General features: G+C 41.6%; 1 protein-coding gene across 5 annotated transcripts in view; it reads right to left on the bottom strand.

The window, feature by feature from the left end:
- ELMO1 (engulfment and cell motility 1) overlaps positions 1 to 22,270 on the bottom strand; it is a 660,529-nt gene that overhangs the window by 204,029 nt on the left and 434,230 nt on the right. The window contains exon 1 of one of the 5 annotated variants that reach the window (XM_006832128.1): positions 5,166 to 5,332. The exons of the other annotated variants lie outside the window; for them this stretch is intronic. The gene's annotated coding sequence lies outside the window, so the exon portion shown is untranslated. Of the gene's footprint in view, positions 1 to 5,165; positions 5,333 to 22,270 lie in introns of those variants that run through there. 5 annotated transcript variants of the gene reach the window in all.

Genomic DNA, 22,270 nt, shown 5'->3' with positions numbered 1-22,270 from the left:
CTTCAAAGAGGTAGGTTTAGTTTTTTGTGTTTTGTTTTGTTTTAAATTCTATATTATATAATATAGTGTATTTAATATCTATACCTATGATTCTCAATGGTTAATGACAGTTAGGATGTAATTTAACAATCATGTAATGATGTCATCATCCCCTAAGCTGTGAACTGATACAGCTCTTTGTAAAGGATTACGGTGGGATGGCGCATCCTTACACAGCCCTGACCCCATGTAAGGAGAGTTTCCCTGGGACATGGCCTATATTATCTTACAAGATGTATTATCTTACAAGAGATGAAAGGACAGAGAAGGCAGCTCAGAAGGAGACACCTCAGTACCACCAAGAAAGAGGAGCTGGGAGCAAAGTGCCTCCTTTGTACCTGGGTCCCTGTGTTGAGAACCTCCTAGACCCAGGGGAAGACTGATGCTAAAACACAGGGAGCTCTCCAAGGGACGCAGGGCTCACAGGTATTGAAAGAGGGCAAGGACCATCCCCCAGAGCTGACACAGAGAGGAAGCCTTCCCCGGGAGCTGACACTGTAAATTCGGAGCCTCCTAAACCATGGAGTGCCAGGGGAGTTGCTCTAGGATAAGAACTGAATTGTTAACTGCAAGTTCAGTGATTCAGAAACCCTATACAGAATAGCTATGAGTTGGAACTAACTTAACAGCACTTACCAACAACAATAGAAAACTATGAGAGAATAAATTTCTATTTGTTACAGTTATTCACTTATAGCATTTTTTATAGCAGCACAAGATAAATAAGAAATGTTATGTCCGTATACACACATTACCTGTATACATACTATATCATGTATCTGTTGTTGTTAAGTGTCATCGAGCTGGTTCTGACTCACAGCGACCCTGTATAGGGTTTCTAAGCAGTGGTTGGTGAGTTTGAACTGCCAGCCTTGTGGTTCAAACTGACCTTGCAGTCCAGTGCTTTATTCCACAGTGATACACCAGGACTCTATAACTCCAATGTTGTTGTTGAGTGCCATCGAGTCAGTTCTGACCCATAGCCACTCTATATAGGTTTCTGTGGAGCAGTTGATGAGCTTGAACTGCAGATCTTGTGGTTAAAACTGACTTTGCAGTCCAGTGCATTAATTCACAGCGCCACAACAGGACCCCATCTTGTAGAGTATATCTATATTGTTGTTGTTAAGTGCTGTTGAGTTGGTTCCAACCCATAGCTACCCTGTATAGGGTTTCCGAGGAGCCAGTGGTGAGCTTGAACTGCAAACGGCTTTGCAGTCTGGTGCATTAACCCACAGCACCATACCAGGGCTCTATATTATATGAGGCTAAGTCAGAAAGCAGTGCTACAAAATTATAGAAATCTTTATTAAACAAAAATATCAATTGTCAAGGTACTGTTTCTTGACGTATCCCTCATATAGACCTAGACACTGCCGAAGGTACTGTTTCCCTCAAACTCTTCCCCTTAGAATTTTTGGCTTTTCAGTTTACACCATTATGGCAATTTTGGAATCCTTGAGCAACTGAAATTGTGTCAAGCTTTGAGACCAAAAAGATGTCTGAAGATCAGGGCTTTGAGGTGATTGGGGTAAGGTTTACCAACTAAGTTTTCATAGGACAGCTCTTGTTATCCTTGAAGAATGAACAAGTGAATTCTTGTGAAGTAAAGAAATTCCTCAGCAAAATGTTCCTAGCCTTTTTCTCATCAATGCAGGTTTCCAGTTTATTAAGACTTCTTCTTGGTAAGTCCTCATGAATGCCTTGTGTCCTTTGAGAAAATTTTACTAAGATGACCCTTTTGGAATTCTCAAAAACTGTCATCCTAACTTTCTGAGCTAGCTTCTCTGCCTTGAGTTGAACTGGACCAGCTGATCCCCTTGGAAGCCACTGTTTTGATTGGATTTTCTAAAAAAAAAAAATTAAGTACCCTAACAAGTCCTGGTGTGTGGCACTGTGGGATAAAGCACTGGACTGCAAGGTCCATTTGAACCACAAGGTCGGAGGTTCAAACTCCCCAGCCACTTCCTATACAGCCTATACAAGGTCACTATGAGTTGGAACCAACTCGACAGCACTTAACAAGAAGAAGACTAAATCAAGTATACTATTGAGAGAACTTGTCTGAAGTTATCCATTAATTGCAGGCATGTTTAAGCATACATGTTTGGAATAAATCTGAGCATGCATGAACTGGAACCCTAGTAGCAATACTTTTTGACTTACCCTTGTATATATTTGTATATTGTTGCTGTTAAGTGCTGTCAAGTCTGTTCCAACCCATAGCGACCCTGTATAGGGTTTCTGAGGAGCAGCTGGTGAGCTTGAACCGTCAACCTTTCAGTTCAAACTGACTTTTCAGTCCGGCGCATTAAACCACAGAGCCACACCAGGACTCCACATTTACTACGTTATATATTATACTGTGGGTTAGGCGTCGGGCTGCTGACTGCAAGGTTGGTGGTTCAAACTCACCAACTGCTCCACGTGATAAAGATGAGGTTGCTTGCTCCTATAAAGATTTACGTCTCAGAAACCCTATGCAGGGTTGCTATGGGTCAGAATAAATACTGTGGCAATGATGGGTGTTGGATTTTAGACACGGCATTAGCTCTGGTTTGGAGGATCATTGTGATTGATTTTATTCCAACTTCTGGGATAATTGCAAAATTCAATCATTCAGATTCTCAGTGCTTCATTTTTGTATTTGAGTTCAACCTATTTATAATATCTTCAATTTATAGCCCTGTAACTCAGATGTGCATTTGAAAAGCTAAGGGACTTCATTTTACTTTACCTTTCAGATATGTTCCATGACCTACAAATGCCAGGAAGGGGCAGTGAAGTTAGAAGTCTTCTCTTTCAGAAATAAAAACAACATTAACAAGGGTTCAGTTACTTCTGGTACCTGAAAAGTCACTTTCATTTCAAGTCACTTTCGTTTCATCAACCCCGTGAGCTCAAGAGTCAGACAACCATCATGTTGTAGACTCATTCCCAAGACTTTTAAATTGGAGTCTAAGTGAGGATGGTAAACAGCACCTCATCCAGGCTACAGCATCCAGGGCCCCCAGGGAGCAAAGGAGCTTCAATATACAATGCATTCCTGGCCATTCCCCTAGCTAGGTCAGGGATCTTCCTTTATCCTGAAATGATTTGCCATCAGAATCTTATGTGATTATGAATACATGTATTTTCCTGGGTGGGAGGGAAAATTTATAGCTTTCAAATCTTAAAAAGCTCCATGATCCAAAAATAGGTTTTAGTGTTTTCTTAAGAAGCATTTTTATTACTCCCATAAAAGGCAGGTTTCTTCTTCTCTGGTTCTTGCCAACAGGTGCCAGCAACTCACCCATTTAAAGTGACACTACTGGGGAACAGGGAGGGCCAAAGGAGGTTGGAGGTCCTAATGAGGTGACGGTTGTGAATCTTTACTAGAAACCCATCTCTCCAAACTGTGCATGCATCCAGGAGTGAGATGCATCAGAAAGACCTAACATGCACACAGGGTACCCCCAATCAGGTAGGCTGCTCCATTATCACAGCATCCTGGACCCCTGGATCCGAGGCCACCTAGCATCTAGAGAAAGGCTTTCAGCCAATGGACAGGTTACTACTGACCTTGACCTGCAACCAGATTTCTTTAATACATTGCAACCCCACAGTTAGGAAACTCTCGGTTCCCTCCTGCAGGGTTGGCTCCACTTCTTCAGTGGCCACAGAAGGGACGATCTCTCTTGGACACCCACCACCCTCATATAAGCAAAACCTTCCTTATTCTTTTGTTTCTTTCACCATTCATTACGGATTCCATTTAAGATCCAACAAATTCCATTATACAGCCATGAGGACACTCATAATACTCTTTTGTCAAAAGGACATATTTTATAAGGATACATCAATACAATTTCCTGTTTAACGCTATTTCATGTGCATTTCTTTAGAGCTCAGATAGAATGCTTTTTTCCCCCTTTTCCTCTCAGTTATTGGAACCCAAATGAACTGCACATACAAGACCCTAAGTCTGCTGATTACTCTTCCTAACATATAAGAAAAGAATTAACATACACACACATACACACCAAAAAATCAATAGTGATGAAGCCACAATTAGCAGACAAAGATGCTGGGAAGAGGCTCCCAGGGAGAGATGGAAGCTACAAGTTCAGTTCCCACTCTCCTGCCCAAGCCAAAAGCAGTATCTCTCCACATTATAGTTCCTCTGTAATCCGACACTGTGCTTAGGTTCTGCCTTGCCACATATATTTCAAGTTTGCAGCTAGAAGAGTCCTCAAAGGAAAAGAGTTTCTCCTTCCTCATGCTCCTCCCCCAGACCCCCACAATGTCTGTTTACAGCCCCGCTTTCTCATTCTTCCTGTTTCTACCCCCAAAATTGAAAATTTCATCACCAGTGTCAGAAAATTAAACCCCAAGGAACAGAGCAATAGCTCAGCGCATCCCTTCCTTGGCAAAGAGCCAATCCTTGAATATAACTTTGCAAACCCTCTCTGGTTTTCTAAGGCTTAAAAGGATACAAGGCAGAGGAATGGTTTTTACTGTTACATTTTTCTGACTGCAATTCAACTCCTATGTGCAATTGAACAAAAAAGCATATTTTAATTTGGAGACTGGTTTCATAAAAGAAGGAAGGAACACAACCTAGCTAAGCTGCACATTTGCCAAGCAGAGCAGCGCACAGTGAAGAGATCCTTCCTTCCGCGCCTGGGGTCTGAAGAAGTGTCTAAAAGATCATTGTAATATTGCCTCTCTTCACAATGCAAACACCAGCAACACAATCAAGCAGCTCTCGGCTCTATGCCTGTTCCTTCTTTCTCTCTTCCCAGCAATGCTTAGAGTCGACTCTTATTAATTTAGTTTAAAAAGCTCCTTTTGAAATGGATCAGTACCCAGAGAGATAAAGCAGAAGTCCACTCTGCACACTAATCCTCAACTAAAAAACCCAGTATCCGTGTAGAAAATACAACAAAATATAAATCCGATCATGCCCCAGCAATGCATACAGTCTTTTGAATATACAGTCTCTCACATCATGGGCACTCGAGGATGCCTGTTCTTCTGTTTCTCTTCCAATTCATAGTTTTCCCAGAAGACAATAGGACAAAGCTACACGTTAGCTCAAGATGCTCACGCCAGCAGACAGATGTGTAAGACTGAGGTTTACTCACCAAGCTCCTGTAAGTCCATCTTTCCAAACTACAAATACTGCTTCTAAGCTGCTGCCGCCACAAAACAACTTAGAGTCGTCCCCCAGAAGAACAATGTGCTGGAACACCATATGGTTCCCGAGTCAGCTTGTTCATGAAATAGGTTTCCAGTTGAGCCATGTGAACAGAGACCCGCTGCACACCTTTGAATGGTCTACACGTCAAGTCCAGTGGAATAAGCATGTAGCTTTGCTTATGTTTATGGAGCTGGAGCTCAGGGGTGCTCCGATTGGCAGGCGTCGGGGGGAAGATCAGCCAATCACAGAAAGCCTCCATTTCAGGGAAACTCCTGCTCATTTATTTAGCATCTTCAGAGATTACTTGCTTTTCGAGGAAGAGCTCTGCCCTCATAGTATCACAAGACAAAAACAATGAACTTTTTCTATGTTAGTGTCCTATGCCCTTCTGTCAGTGAACGTATAGCTCTTGTCCTTGGTGTTCCTCAAGATGCTCACTTTTTTCCTGAAAAGAACTAATAAGAGAGAGAAAAGAAAACAAGAAGAAAAAGAAAGTGCTGGTGATGGGCTGGAGATAGTTCATATTCATCAGCCTCCACCTTGTTGGGAGAAAGGAGGGGAGAGCGCTGGGCTCAATAATTACTGATTCTGTTGCCATGGAAACAGACTGGCTGCAGCGAGTTGGATTTGTGAAGAACATCTGCTACCAGACCCATAATCAACTGCAATCTCATCTCTTTCCCTCTTCTTACTTTTATTTGCTTGTGAGTTTGTATTCTCCTTCTTTCTCTCCACATGCAGTTTTTGTCCAGAAATGTCATGCAAGCACCTCACTTGCCACACACAGCACTCCACGCTAGTACAGTTCCCACGCCCAGCAATGCTGTGTGCAGGGATGAATCCCAGGAGGGCTCGCGCTGGCAGGCTTGAAACTCTGATCCCTACCTTGTGATGCCACCAAGCATATACAGCCCTCCTCTAGCGTTACCCTACCTAAAGAATCAAGGCAGTATGGTGAGTATCTTTAAAATATTTGTCAAATAAGTTTGCAATAGCATTTCTCAGAGGGCATGAGAAGGTCTCAAACCAGGAAACTTACAGAAGATTAAAGTTAAGCACAGTCCAGGCACTGCTACTTCCCAGCATTGGCATCTATGGGTGGTACAAATGATGAGACTTGGCTACTGGTATCACACTGTAGGATAAACACTGGACTACTAACCACAAGGTTGGTGGTTCAAACTCATCAGCTGCTTCTTAAAAAGCCTCATACAGGGTGGCTATGATTCAGAACCAACTCGATGGCACTTATCAACAACAACTAACCAAAGGTTAAAAGTTTGAGTCCACCCGGGGTTGCCTTGGAAGAAAGTTCTGGTCATCTCTTTCAAGAAAACCAGCATTGAAAATCTTACGGAACACAGTTCTACTCTGACATATATGGAGTATCCGTGAGCCAGAATCCACTTGACAACAACTGATTTTTGTGCTTTGTTTCCTTCCTTGCATTACTACTCCAATAGGGTACTGCGAACACTTGAGAGTTTCCTGGATTCACCAGCCTGTTTTTACCCACTCTGACTTCACCCTGGCCTGCTTGCTCTAGAATCTCCTTGCTCTAGAAAGAGCTAATGCTTGGGATTTCTGAATGAGCTAATTTTCTCTTTAGCAGCAGGGGTTGTATGGGTGTCTCAGACCCAGGAGAGGGATCAAATGGTGGTAATCTCATCCATGGGTCTGCAGGAAGCCTCCAATTCTAGAATGACTGACTGAAAATGTTAAGTGTCAACGAAGACTAGTTTTGGCTTAAGTGAGGAAGGAATTATCCTCTGAACCATTGAAATCAGTTTCAGCATCATCACTATCACAAGGAGGGGCTTCCCTCCCCTAAGTGTCTTGGTAGGTTTAGTAGCCTCAGCCCAGGATGACACAGATCAGTCTTTGGAGGGGACTGTGGCTTGCTCTTTGCTCATTTCATGCCTCTGGATCTTCAAAGGAAAACCCTCCGTTTGTCACACCTGGTGTGGCGCTGTAGGAAAAGCACTGCATGGCAAGGTCAGTTTGAACCACAAGGTCGGCAGTTTAAAATCACCAGTTGGCTCCCCAGAAACCCTATATGGGTCGCTAAGAGTTGGAACCCACTCAATGGCACTTAACAACAACAAAACACTATCAATGTGAGTCCTGGTGTGGCACTGTAGGATATGCACTTGACCGGTAACAGCAAGGTTGGTGGTTCAAACTCACCAGCCACTCCTCAGAAACCCTATACAGGATTCCTATGAATTGGAAGCGACTTGACAACACTTAACAACAACAACTACTCAATAAACAGTCCTGGATCTGCTTTATTCCTGAACAACTCTCAGTCCAAGTCCCATCCCCAATCTCCCCAAATGTTCAGCTCTGGCCTTTTGATGTTGATGCTGGAATTGCTTTCTGAGAATTTGAATACATCTACTATGTTGGTCCTCTCATCCTCTGCAGACTGTCTAAATCTCTCCACTCTGTGAATGCAGAAACATGTCATTTTCAACTAGGATTTCCTCCGACTGAAATCTGAAAATTTGTTCAACAAATATTCTGTATGTCTATATGTCTCTAAGGAGCTATGGTAGCGAAGTGGTTACGAGTCGGGCGGATAACCTCAAGATCAGCAGTTCGAAACTACCAGCCATTCCACAGGAGAAAGATGAGGCTTTCTTCTCCTATAAAGATTTACAACCTTGGAAACCCTATGCAGGGTCGCTATGAGTTTGAACGGACTCCACAGCACATAATCCCCACCACCAACATAAGTCTCTAGACTTACATGACCCACAACTCATCTGTCATTTATCAGGAGGGACCAGTCCCTGGAGAAGGACCCCCACTGTGGCAGCAACAACAGACTCAAATGTACCACTTGTAAGGATGGGGCAGGACCCGGCACTGCTTTGTTCTGTTGTGCACATGGTCACTATGAGTCCTAACCAGTTCATTGACACTTAACAACAATACATCGATATGACTGGTACTATAATGGTGATGAAACAAGTTGGCATGGTGTACGCCTTTCAAGTATATCAACTCTGGTAGAAGAGACCAGGAATAAAAGTATAACCATGGTTGTTGTTGTTGTTAAGTACTGTCAAGTCGGTTCCGACCCATAGCGACCCTGTATAGGGTTTCCAAGGAGACGCTGGTGAGCTTGAACCGCCAAACTTACAGTTCAAACGGCTTTGCAGTCTGGCGCAGTAACCCACAGCGCCACACCAGGACTTCATAACCATAGTAAGGGTTCTGAAATAGCAGTCCATGGTACTATGAGGGAAAAAAAAGAAGAGACTTAACTTAGGTTAGGCAGAAGCTTCTCAGAGGGGAAAACTGTTTCAGGCATAAGGAACAGCATGTACTAGAGGGAACATGGGATCTTTCAAGTCTTGGAAGAAAGCAAATGTCGTCTAGTGAGACATAAGCCTGCAGAAGAAAGTAGAGGCCACACCAGTAATACTCTGTTGTTGTTAAGTGCCATTGAATCGACCCCGTATAGGGTTTCCGAGGAGCAGCTGGTGGGTTTGAACCACCAACCTTATCCTACATTGCCACACCAGGACTCCAGTAGGACCTAAAAGACCATCTAAAAGATGGGAGTTTTTATCCTGAGAACAATGGAAATCCACTGATGCACTTCACTAAACAACTCATCCCCATCAGAAAACCACCATAAACTCACTATTTCCTTGTTGTTGTTAAGTGCTGTTGAGTAGGTTCTAATTCATAGAGAGTATAGGGTTTCCGAGGAGCAGCTGGTGGGTTTAGAATCCAGGACTGATCCTACAGCGCCACACCAAGATTCCAACATGTCCTTAGTATATTGGATCTTGGAGTCCTGGTGTGGCACTGTGAGTTAATGCGCTGGACTACAAAGTCGTTTGAACCGCAAGGGCAGCAGTTCAAACTCACAGCCGCTCCTCAGAAATCCTATGTTGTTGTTATGTGCCGTGGAGTCGGTTCCGACTCATAGTGACCGAAACCCTATACAGGGTCGTAATGAGTTGGAACCAACTTGATGGTACTTTACAACAACAACATATTTGATCTTACTGGTATATTAGCAAGCTAGCAATCCGATTAAAACAATTTCTATCACAACATCCACTATTTATTGGACTGATGTAGCAAATATTTACTGAATATGTGGTAAGTACAGTCACTGTCAAATCCTAAAGTTCCTAAGGATTTTATATGGATTAAACAATTTAATCATCACAACTTGTTAGGTAGGCATTATTATTACCCCTACTACTCTCTAGATAAGAAAATTGAGGTGCAAAGAGATTAAGTGACTTGACCAAGATTTAAAATTCAATAAATGGCAGAACCTGAATTGAACTAAGAGATTCTATAGGGCTCTGATTTCTCTAGGTGTGATCCGGGGGCGGAGGTGGGGTTGGGGTGCCTGCATCAGAATCACTTAGAAGTTCTTATGAAAACACTGATCTTGGAGCCCAGGCATATCTCTCCTTATCTGCATCTTAGGGGAATGGGGTTTAGAAACATCTACTCAAGTTTATATGAAGAAAAATGTAGCATCAGGATTGGACTCATTAACAATCTGCGATATGCAGATGATACAACCTTGTTTGCTCAAAGTGAAGAGGACTTAAAATACTTATTGATGAAGATCAACGACCACAGTCTTTGGTATGAATTGCATCTCACTCTAAAGAAAACAAAAATCCTCATCAATGGACCAATAAACAACATTCTTATCAATGGAGAAAAGATTGAAGTTGTCAAGGACTTCATTCTTCTTGTATCAACTATCAACACTCATGGAAGCAGCAGCCAAGAAATCAAGCAATGTATTGTATTTGGCAAATCTGCTGCACAAGACCTTTTTAAAGTGTTGAAGAGCAAAGATGTCAGCTTGAGGACTAAGGTGCATCTGACCCAAGCCATGGTATTTTCAGTAACCTCATATGCATGTGAAAGCTGGACAGTGAATAAGGAAGGCCGTAGAAGTATTGATGCTTTTGAGCTACAGTGTTGGAGGAGAATATTGAAAGTGCCATGGGCTGCCAAAAGAACCAATAGATCTGTTTTGGAAGAAGTACAACCAGAGTGCTCCTTGGAGGCCAAGATGGCCAAAGTTGGTCTCTCATACTTTGGACATATTGTCAGGAGGGACCAGTTGCTGGAGAAAGATATCATGTTTGGTAAGGTGGAGGGTCAGAGAAAAGAGGAAGATCCCCAGTGAGATGGACTGGCAAAGTGGCAACATCAATGGGCTCAAGCATGGTAGCAATTGTGAGGTTGGCCCAGGACCAGGCAGTGTTTCATTCTGTTGCACATAAGGTGGTTATGAGTCGGTACCGACTGGAAAGCACCGAACAACAGCAACTTAAGCATTCTAGGGGATTGCTATACACACTACAGTCTTAGAACCACTACTAAGAATTGTTTGCATCAGGGAGGAGAAATAACCCTAAATTTATCAGTAATATATAAAATGGAAAGGGACATATTTTTAAGAATAGAAGTCATGACTATTCTAGTGACAGAAAAAAAGTACCCATCTACATCAGAACAAAGTCACCTTCTTTTGAATAACTGCATTCTCCCATTATAGGATATGACCCACAGTACAAGTTAAGAGTGGATACGTAGTATAGTTTGGGTTTCTGTAGCTATGCTAGTGAATGTTAATGAGTAAATATGAAGAAAGAGCACGCAGGATCCTGAAGACCAGATTCACAAGGCAGCTAACTATGCTATCAGACCTACCAGTAATAAAGCAGGCAGATCATGTACTATCAGGGGACTATAAGAAGTATGGAGTCCTGGTGTGGCACTGTGGGTTATAATACGCTGGACAGCAAAGTCAGTTTGAACTGCAAGGTCGGAGGTTCAAGCTCTGACCAGCCACTCCTCAGAAACCCTATACAGGGTCACTATGGGTGAGAACCAACTCGAAGGCACTTAACAACAACATCAACCTGTGAAGTATAAATTTTCTCCAGGTTATGTTCCCACCAGATAACTCACTTCTAAGAGAAAATTACAAGACAGAAAGACAATTCTTTTTAGCCTTCAATCTGATTCATCCCCCTCATCTATCCAAAAGTCACAACTAAGTTTCTTGAGTTCACGTAGGTCGTCATAGTTTTAGTTCTGAAAAAGAAGGTGTGTCATCTACATGTCCAGAGGGGCCAATTTAAACAAAATAGTTACAATGTCTTTGAAGAAACTTTTAAGGGATTTTCCCACAGAATCTTACCTACTAATTTTGTTTCTTAGACCACAGACTGGCTGTTTACTTGGCAATTATTGGTTATTTTGCCCTTTCTAGAATGTGATGAACTCTTTGCGTAATGCTGTAGCATCAGCACTGGACTGAGAACCATAACATCGGCAGTTCAAACCCACAGGCAGCTCCTCGGAAACCCTATACAGGGTCGCTATGAGTCGGAACTGACTTGATGGCAGTTAACAACAATGGAGTCCTCGTATGGCACTGTAGGGTAAGTGCTGGACCACAAGGATGGCTTGAACCATATGGTTGGCAGTTCAAACCCACCAATCACTCCTCGGAAACCCCTACAGGTCACTGTGAGTCAGACCTGACTCACTGCCATTTAACAGCAGCAACAAACAACAGACTATGTGACAAAAAGAAGAACTTTGTGGTGGAACTGATGAATGTCAATAAAAGGGAAACCTAGCTTTTATCAGCTTGATATCTGAGCTGCTATTTTTCAAGCTTTCATGAAGTAGTACAAAGCTTCTTTGCACACAAGTAATGGACTTGTACTCGGATGCGAATGTCTTACAGGTATTAGCACATCATCACACTTCCAGGAACATTCAGAAACATTATGTGCTGTCTACAGATAGAAGGGAATCATAACATCAATTGTTTGGAGAGTTCTAAAGGAAATACTACTCTTGGGTGTCTAAATGAAAATCAGAAGACATCTCTCCTCCCATCTCACCCCCCATATTGCAGCGTGTACTCTCTGCTCTGCTCTGGGTAGACACTGTCAGTGCCATTTTTTATGTATTTTCTTGGGACAGATTCATTCTGATGACATTTGATCACTTTGTATAAATGTGATTTATTAAATGTATTATTACTACAGCTGATGTAATTCATATATATTTGTAATGCTTTTAAAATGAATTCATAAATTAAAAAATAATTTTGTTAGGTTATATTTCATGTAGCTTTGGATCTGAAAACATAGTATTGTAGAATAGAATCCTGGTGTGGTCCTGTGAGTTAATGCGATGGACTGACTGCAAAGTTGGCTTGAACTGCAAGGTCGGTGGTTCAAGTTCACCAGCTGCTCCTAGGAAGCCCTATACAGGATCACTATGGGTTGGGATCAATTTGAAAGCACTTAACAACAACAATAACAACAACAACATTGTAGAATGATTTCTAAACTAACTTTTCAAATCTTCCTTAGTCTAACTATTAGTACTAACTGAAATGTTCTCTTTTTATACTAATCATTTAAAAGGGGAGTGTAGAATCCATGAACTGGACAACACAGAGGTGGCACTGGTAGCCAGCCTTTCCATCACCCAGGTACTCATTTCATCCAGATGTAGATACATCACTGGAAATTAACTTGTTGGACCCATGGTTACACTGAGCCCTAGTTTTGTTTGGTTTGTTCTTACCCTGGAGATCACTGGAGTCAAGTTGAACCTCAAAACTTCTGAACAAGTAGGGTGTGATTTGCATCAGGTTTACGTTTAACGATAGCTTCAGCCATCCTACACACACACACACACACACACACACACACACACACACACACAGAGTGACTTTACTCACATTCCCGCCATCTAACAGAAAACACTCAGGCCAGATCAGACCAGACTAGATCGTATCTCCTAGAAGGTCAAAGTTGGGAACTCCCCCTAATTGGTCAGAAATGTAATTCATATTGGCTCAGCTTGGCTGCTATATTTCATTCAAGAGATAGAATTGATTTCTCTTGGAGAGGTATTTCTCTCTGTGTCAGTGGGGTTGACCAGGACACAGTTATCTCTGTTTTTTGTTTTGTGTTTGCTTTTTTAAAACATAGTACATTTGAAAACATACTTAGATTGTCCACTTAACATGCTCAGAATAACTTTTCCATCTCTTCATTCCCCCAAGGGAAGATGATCATAATAAAATCCCCATACACAGACAACTGCTTTTCCTTCCCTCACCTCGCAACACGATGCATTGACACAGTGGCAGCAACAATGGGCTCAAACATAACAACTACTGTGAGGATGGCAGAGGACCGGACTGTAACGCATAAGGTCACCACTATGAGTTGTAACCCATTGCATGGCACCTAACAACAACAACAACAACAGGGTGAGATGACAATGAGCAGAACTTACAACATCAGCGATACTGTTACTTTATGATTAGGTCCCAGGCATGGCCTTGATGTCGATGGGAGGGAAGACCCATACTTATCGCACACCAGATGGACAGCCTTCTGATACATCCTAACAGTCACCATTTTCCAAGTGGAGAAAACAAGGTCCAAGACACTTCAGTCATATGTATACGGTCACCAGCTGTAGATGGTAGATTCGTACTCAGGACTCCAGTTGTGGAGCACAGCAAGTAAGTATCTTGCCTTCCTAGGGCTCTCATAAGAAAGCTGTCAGGGTAGGTGGGAATACCTTAGATTGCATTCTAAGGCTGAGTTATGGAACATAATCCATTAATATGAGGAAGTTTATTTCCACGAACTTTGCTATTTTTGTATTCCATGAAAAAAAATGCTTAAAAGAACAAACAAACACTGTGAGATAAAGCCTAACAAGCAAAATGCAAACTTGCCTATAAACAAACCTCAAACCACACATTTCTTCCTCTGCTTCTAGATCGCCAACTGCTAACAGATGACCATGATTTGCAAGGTCTGGAAGTCACTGGAAAGTACGGACTTCATCAAGTGGAACTAGCTGTCACAAGACAAGTAGAGGGGCTCAAAGAGCAGGACCTAATATGATGCAGCACTCATAATTCTGAGGCCCTTTGAAAGGATAGTTAAATTTTTCCAAATATACCATGGAAACTTGTTCCAGAATAGCAAGCTGATGGAAAAAAACATGCCAAAAGGAAAAATGAAATGCCAAAATTCTCAGCTCAGCCTTGCCAAGCGTGTCCACTGGCAATATGGTGGCAAGAAGTTACTTGGCCAATGACAGAATATTGTTCAGATGGTGCAAAACAGGAAGCGGCTTCTGTACATTAGAAAAAAGGAAGCTTCCTGCCCATCATCATACTTCTTGATTTTCACAGGTAATAAATAACTAACCCTTCTCCTAATTCTGAAACATGAATCAGTTGTACATAATTTCACTCTTTCAGGAAAAAATGAGTCTTTGATATTCTCAATGTACTAATTTCACAACAGTTTGTAGAGATTAAATCAGTGGTGCACCATCTTTTATCAGTGTGCTGTGCAAATGCTGGGCAAGGAAAAAAGAAGACAGAAGAAGAACGGATGTATTTGAACCATGGTGTTGGAGAAGAATATTGAATCTATCCTGGAGTATCAGAAGAATCAACACATCTGTCTTAGAAGAAATACAACCAGAATGCTCCTTAGAGGAGAGGATGGAGAGACTTTGGCTCACTTATCAGGAGAGATCAGTCGCTAGAAAAAGGATATCAGGTTTGGTGTAGTAGAGGGTCAGTAAAAATGAGGGAAATCTCAATGGATTGACGGAAGATACAGCAATGGACTCAAACATACCAATGATAGCAAAAGAATGGGCTACAGTTCACTGTTACACGTAAGGTCCCTAGGAGTTGAAGCCAACTCCATGCCAACTAAAATGGACATTGTTGGATGCCCTTACTTCCTCTGTTCTTTCTACTTAAGGTTACCAATTCACAGGTACTGTGGTAGGTTGAAGACCACCGATAACCTATGCATCTCGGTTTCCTGTTACAATGGGAATTACAATGCAAGAAGGATAGGACCAAGAATGGAGAATCTGTTGAGCAAGAAGGAGACCAAGATCAAAGAAGATAAGTGGGCTCAATTTACCTAGGCAAGCAGGGAGGAAAAGGAAGGTACAGGCAATTCCAGGGAGATCATGTTCTGAAATGTGGAAGCAGATAGGCAAAAGCAGGAATTTGAGGTGCTAAAAAAGGAAATCTGAGAGGTCTTCATGGGTCCAGGTAAGCAGTTTCATGATGAAGACAGCCACCAGGCCAAAAGGATCATCTATGGAATTCTAGGTTGAGTCCTGTTTAAACTGAGTTATTTTTGTCCATTGGGTAAAGAAGTCGGCTTTATCAGAATCCAGTCACATCAATACTACGTGATCAGATTTTCAACGAAGATCACCTCTTTAGGAAAACCAATGCAAGGTATGCCTTCTCATGATGAGACAACACTGGTATCTACCAAAAGGGCAGGCTTGTTTTTCTTAAACACAATCCTTCAATATCAACAAACTGATTGCTTCAAACTGCATTCTACTTCAAATTGTAGGTAGCTTTGAAATGTGACTCAGGAAACCCTAGGCAAATGATATTGACAAGTTATTCCCACTTCACACAAACTGCAACCCAATTTGTGTAGAAATTTAATTGAGCCAAAGGTATAATTTTATTTTATTGTTTAGTACTTGTCTGCATCTGTAAGCCACTAATTGCAAGAAGGAGTTAATCTGACAGTATGAATCAAAATTGGCTCCAAAGAGTAATAACCAATCCATATACATGCAATCTCCCTACCTCACATCATCCCAAGGCAACTATGAAACAAGGCTTGTGAAAATTCACTGCCTATAGTTCGCTCAACTCAGTGACAAGCATGAGAATTGTGAAGCAAATATTTCAAAGAAACCATGTATGTTCAACTATGAATAAGTGCTCTTGCTTAAATTTTTTTTATGAATCTATTATGTGTTAGATATCTCAGCTGTTCTGCAAATACAGCAGAAAAAAACCCTGTATTGCATCAGCTAAAGTCCAGTTTGGAAGCAAAGGCCTGATCTTAATTAAGTAAACTTATATGTAGGGAAGTATCTGTGATGTGCTTCCACATTTTATCTCATTTTTCTTTCAGGTCTTGGGAATCCCAGTTATTACTGTTGCTGTTAGTGACCACTGACTCAGCTCTGATTCATGGGACCTAATCTGGCACTGTACAATAAGCACTGGACTGAAAGGTCGGTTTGAACCACAAGGTTAGTGTTCATTATGAGTCAGAATGGCACTTAACAACAACAACAACGTGTAACAGAACACAGCATTGCCTGGTCCTATGTAGTCTTCATGAACCCAACAACATAGACTTAGTATCTTGAAAGCAATAAAACTCTAATCATAACATTTTCTCTTCATGCATTTTATTACATTCTAAGTTTTTTACCCCCAGCCGACTTTGATCTGCTCATGTGATTAGTTTCTTCTCATACATCAAAGATCTTCTAAGTAGAGATCTTCCTCTTTCTAACTCCTCTTTTGACTTAATTTCATACAGAGTATATACTTTTGCTATTATTACTCAAGGTCACATGAGTTCATAATTATATATTTGCAGAGCGATCACCAATGGTGTGAGGCCATTAGGGCAAGATTGATCAACACAACACCAGGAATACCAGCTCTAAGTGACTCTGAAAACCTTAGCCCAAAATGTAAAATCTTATTGTAAACCTTTACACTTGAAAATTTAGCCTTCTGAGTTTTTCCCGTCATTCTATCCAAAATCATGGATCAAGTGATAAAATGAGGATATCTTTGAAAACATCCCCAGTGATTCATCCTATGCTGTTTCCATCCCTCCCTCTCCCACTCCTGCGATCCCCTGCCCAAAGGGAGGAGAGTGTTGGAAAGCACTCCTAAAACCCTCTCCTTTGGAAACTCATTTTACAAGCAGTTCAGGCACACGGCCCAGCTCTGTATGTGATCTGGCTTATATTTTCAGGGATGTCACATCTGCTCAGAACTTCCTTCCAATTAATGAGTCTTCCTAGAATGGAACCCTAGAGGGCTTTTCATCTTGTTGTCAGTCAGCCGCCAGCTGGAGATACTGAGGCACAGGCTGAGCTAGAACAGTTAGGTCTAACCTGTGTTTCCTGCCAATCAAGACTAAAACAAACTTAGCCTCAATTTATAATGTCGGGCATGGAGAATTCCCTCTAGACCATGACTACCGATCAGACCACACCTGGAATTCAGCATCAGCTTATTTTAAAATTGTTGTTGTTTAAACATAACTGTAAGAATACATGCTTGGTCTAGAAATTGTGGAACATGAAAGAAGTAATAAAAGAGGAAAAATTATAATTAATCATACTACATAAAAGAAACCATTGTTAAAATGCTTCAAACCTTCTTAGGTGCATTTTTACTTAGTTGAGACATGATTTTACATCCTGCTCTCCCCATACTGAACATAATATAGAAAGTATTTGCATGTATTGAGATACCATTGACAAATATAATTTTGAGTGACTGAAAAATATCTATCCAAACACAGAAAAGTACTCATAAATTATTACATCCCAATTGCAGAATAATTGGGTGACTTTCCGTTTTTTGCAGTTATAAACAGTAATGAAAAGAACATCAGTATGCTTATTTTCATTCCTGAAAGCAGAGGTCTGCTTGCCTTTGATTCTAAATAGCTGCATTCTATTGCATGACTTTATAAATGAGTCAATTGGCTGCTGGTGAATTTCCCAACAGGAGTTTTGTGTTGATGTATCTAAAAATTCTACTGAAATATCTGTTTCTGCCAGCAAATGGTCATTAAGTGTCTCTTGTAGATACGCTGAGTCTTCCTGTCCTTTTTGCAGAAGAAACTGCATGCTTTCTACCCTTATAAATAGGGAAGGTGGAGATGGAAGAACCAGCATTAAAACAGGTAGAAACAGCTTGGACTTAGGATGGAAACATCGCATCCTTGATCCTGTGCACATACAAGACAACAACAACAACAACAAAAATCAATTGGCTTCCATCAGTCAGTAAATATGACCAAAACAAAATCTAAAGATATTAACAGGAAAAAAAAAATGTATTGTTTTCCTTCTCTACTAGAAATGCCTTAATTCTGTTTCTAGTCTTAAAAGAAACAGCCATTGTGGGGAATCAGTCCTCTTGCTAAGTGTTTGTCACACAATGCCCTTCATTGATGGTCTTGATTTGTTCCATGAGTGGCAAAATTTATTTAGAATGTGTTTTGTTCTTTTAAAACATTATTAGTTTATTAATAAAAAAAGGACAAAAGAATATCAGCTTCCCTCCCTCTTCCTTCCCTATTAAAAATGGCTGGAGGAATAATTCAATTCAGGTAACATTTGCACCATGACATAAAAATGTGAACAGAATTTATTCCAGTTCAGGTAAAGTCTGGATGGAAAGAGTGGTGGTGGTAGTTATGTGTCATGGAATCGGTTCTGACTCATAGCGACAGGGTTTCCGAGGCTATAAATCTTTACGAGAGCAGAAATCCTCATATTTCTCCCACGGAACAGCTGGTGGTTTTGAACTGCTGATCTTGCGGTTCGCAGCCCGATTTGTAACCACTACACAACAAGAGGTCCTTGGATGGAAAGAGTAGACATCTATAATCTATCACCATAATTTTCAATGGGTACTTCTAGAATTCTGCAGAATTGTCTCCAGGTCAAGAGGTGGGGCAGATCATGGCAGGAAATGTTGAAAGCAAAGCTAACTGGCTAAATAAAGTTTGTAAACTCATTATATGACTAAATATGTTAAGTGTGGCAAGGAAGGTTCAAAAAAAAGCTCAATGTAAGGGGTTCATCTACTGACACTGTATCAGACAATATTCAAAAGGTTTCAGTGGCTAAACTATCAGAGGCCATTCACCTTTTTCTTCCTAGTCTGTCTTAGCCTGGAAGTTCTGCTGAAACCTGTCCACCAAGGGTGACCCTTTACTAGTTAAAATCCTGGTGGCATAGCTTCTAACATCACAGCAACACACAAGCCACCACAGTACAACCACCTGACAGACAGAGGAGTAGTGACGATAACAATGCTAAGTGATACAAGACAGGGACAAAAAGTATATACTGAAGTTGTTGTGTTTCAGTGCCATCGAGTTGGTGTTGACCCACAGTGACCTTGTATAGTGTTTCCTAGGAGTGGCTGGTGAGCTTGAACCACCAACCTGGCGGATCAAACCGACTTTGCAGTCCAGCACATTAACCCACAATGCTACCCCAGGACTCCACATACTGGAGAGGAACAATTGATTCCACCTCCAAAGAAGGGCTCTGCAGGGCCCATGATCTAAGCCTCTATGGAGTTGCAGAATTTCAACAGAAAGAGTAAAGGGTCTACTTTGCTGCGGGAACATGGGAGGAGACAGACTTGGAAGTACAGGCAAGCTTGGACGTGGCAGGGGGTGTGCTGAAGGATGGAATCAATGTCTTGTTTGGAAAAGTGTTTGGGACAGAACGTAGAGCTTTGTTGTCATGCTGCAGAAAGAAGAAGCCAAAAGTTTTTTTTTGAGTATGGATGTATTATGCAAAAATGTGTGTTCTAGGAAGGTGTTTTTGGCATCCAAGGAAAAAGAAATTGCAGGAGGGCAGCTCTAGATTCAGGGAGATTAGTTAAAGGAAAAATGCATACGTCACATAAGAGATGATGCTGGCAAGGAGAAGGATCACAGTAAGAAAAGGCAGATTATCTTCTCAGATGGCGGATCAGTAGGATTTGGGTTCCTATGAAGAAGGACAGAGGACAATGCCAGAGATCACTTCAAGGTTTCAGGTCCAAGAGATGGGCACACAGTAACACCACTCCAGGAGTCAGAGAGCTCAGAGCAGCAGCCATGGAAGAGAACAATGCAACGAAGGAGTTCAGTTTGGGACAGATTGACTTTGAGGTACCTGTGAGTCATTCAGGGGAATGAAGTTCAAGAGTTCAGGAGACGGTGACATCAGGTGATAGTCAACATCAGGTGACAGTTGATGATGTGAGGCTATGGGTGGAAGGAAAAGGTGGTGGAAGAGAAAAAAGAGGGGGCCTTGGAGACTGTCGATGCTTATGGGGTCGGTGAGAGGTGGTGTCAGTGCTACACAGGTCAAGAAATTATGGGGCTCCTAGGAAGCTCAGATAGGAACACAAAGTGGTGCTTTGAGGCAGTCAGACAGAATGAACATCAGGAGAGGCCTTCAGACTCGACAATCAGGAGGTTACTGCTGACCTAAATAAAGCAATTTCCGGAGGTGGACGTGGGTGAACATCAGACCACAGGGAGTGGAGGAGGTGACTGCCTTCTCTCTTGGACTATTTAGCAGTACAGAGAGGGGCAGAGATGGGGCAAATACCTGAAAGAGAAACAGGACTGAAAACACACACACGCACAACAGTTTTTAAGGATGAGAGTGATTTTAGTATATTTTTAGGCTAAAGAGAATAGATTGGGAGGAGAAACGATACGAATAAGCAAAAAGGTGTTAAGGGATAAGAGATCTATTTTTATAAAAATTTTAAATGTGCATCTTCTTCATCAGAACAGAGATTCAGACAATGTGACGTCTTTCTAGTCTTTAATTAGAACAACTCAACAACTCTCAAACCCCACTTGCCTCTCAAGCCTCTTAAGAAATCATTTCTTCTTTGGAAAAGAGGTATTTAAGATAGATGTAAATGCATTTTATATTTGTATTTCTCTTCCTCAACTTTGTTTTATTTTTAGATACCTTTTTCTATTGTTTTCTAAAAAATATTTCTAGTAACTGAAACTTTGCCAGCAATAACTGGGCTGCAAACCACAAGGTCAGCAGTTTGAAACTACCAGCTGTTCCACAGGAGAAAGGTGAGGCTTTCTGATCCTGTAAAGATTTACAGCCTCGGAAACCCTGTACAGGGTCACTATGAGACGGAACTGACTCCACGGCACATAACTACTACCATCTATGGTATACTGTTGTTATTGTTGTTATGTGCCCTGGAGTTGATTACGACTCATAGCGACCCTGCATAGGGTTTCCGAGGCTGTAAATCTTTATGGGATCAGAAAGCCTCACCTTTCTCCCGCAGAACAGCTGGTAGTTTTGAACTGCTGATATTGTGGTTTGCAGTCCAATTCATAACCACTATATAGCAGGTATGCATTTACCTCGTTTGCATATGTATGTGTGTGCAGTTTTCCAGAACCTGGTGTGGCACTGTAGGATAAACACTAGACTGCTAACAACAGTGTTGGTGGTTTAAACCCACCAACCACTCCTCAGAAATGCTATAAAAGGTTGCAGTGATTTGGAAATGTCTCGATGGCATTTAATAACAGCAACAACAAGAGTAAGACAATCTTTTAAGGAGAGAGTAGCCAACAAGGACAAGTGCTTCAGAAAAGGCAAATAAGAGACAGATTTAAAAATGTCTACTGGAGGTCACTTGGCACCATTGAAAACTACTGAATCTCTGAGTGGTATCCAACCTGCCTGGATGGAGGTGATGAAAGGTGATGGGGATAAGACACTGTGGTTCAATTGGGAATGCTTGCTAATGTGAGGGTGGGAAAGGTAAAGGTAGATGTTTTGTAACAAAAGGAGGGGAGTGGTTGATTTTGCAGTCCAGGAGCGGAGGACCCTGGGACCATTAAAAGGAGAAGAGCTGAGTGCAGGACCCTACCCAGAGAAACAATGACGCCATGGATGGAGGCAGAGAGATGACTTGGAGAGAAGGAGCGGCTGGGGACTCTAGACTCAGGGAGGGAGAGGGGCTGTGTGCTGATGACCGGAGGTAGGCATGTGGGGTATACCTTTTGGTTGTTTGATGATGCATACAGGGGATTGTAATCATTGCAGTGAAACAAAATACGATAGGATGAATGTAAAGCTAATGTTCTCTCATGTAAACTATCACATAATTCACAATAAAAACTTAAAACAAAAAACGAGTGGATTTTCTGCCTAAAGATGTTTCGATTATTGAAAATGTAGATGAGTGTTTTTTTAGAGTCATATTGATCCTGTTTAGTTATATTTGTAGTGAGGATGGAGGACAGGTTAGCAGTAGAGTTATAAGTGAATGGAGTGAACAGAAGAGGTGGCAACTATTTGAGGAAGGTTGGTCTGGAGGAGGATAAAGGGATAAGA

This window comes from Chrysochloris asiatica, unplaced genomic scaffold, assembly GCF_000296735.1.
Source record: "Chrysochloris asiatica unplaced genomic scaffold, ChrAsi1.0 scaffold00006, whole genome shotgun sequence".
Lineage (NCBI taxonomy): Eukaryota > Metazoa > Chordata > Mammalia > Afrosoricida > Chrysochloridae > Chrysochloris > Chrysochloris asiatica.
The sequence above is the reverse complement of the archived record's forward strand: the minus strand, read 5'-3'. Positions and strand labels throughout refer to the sequence as shown.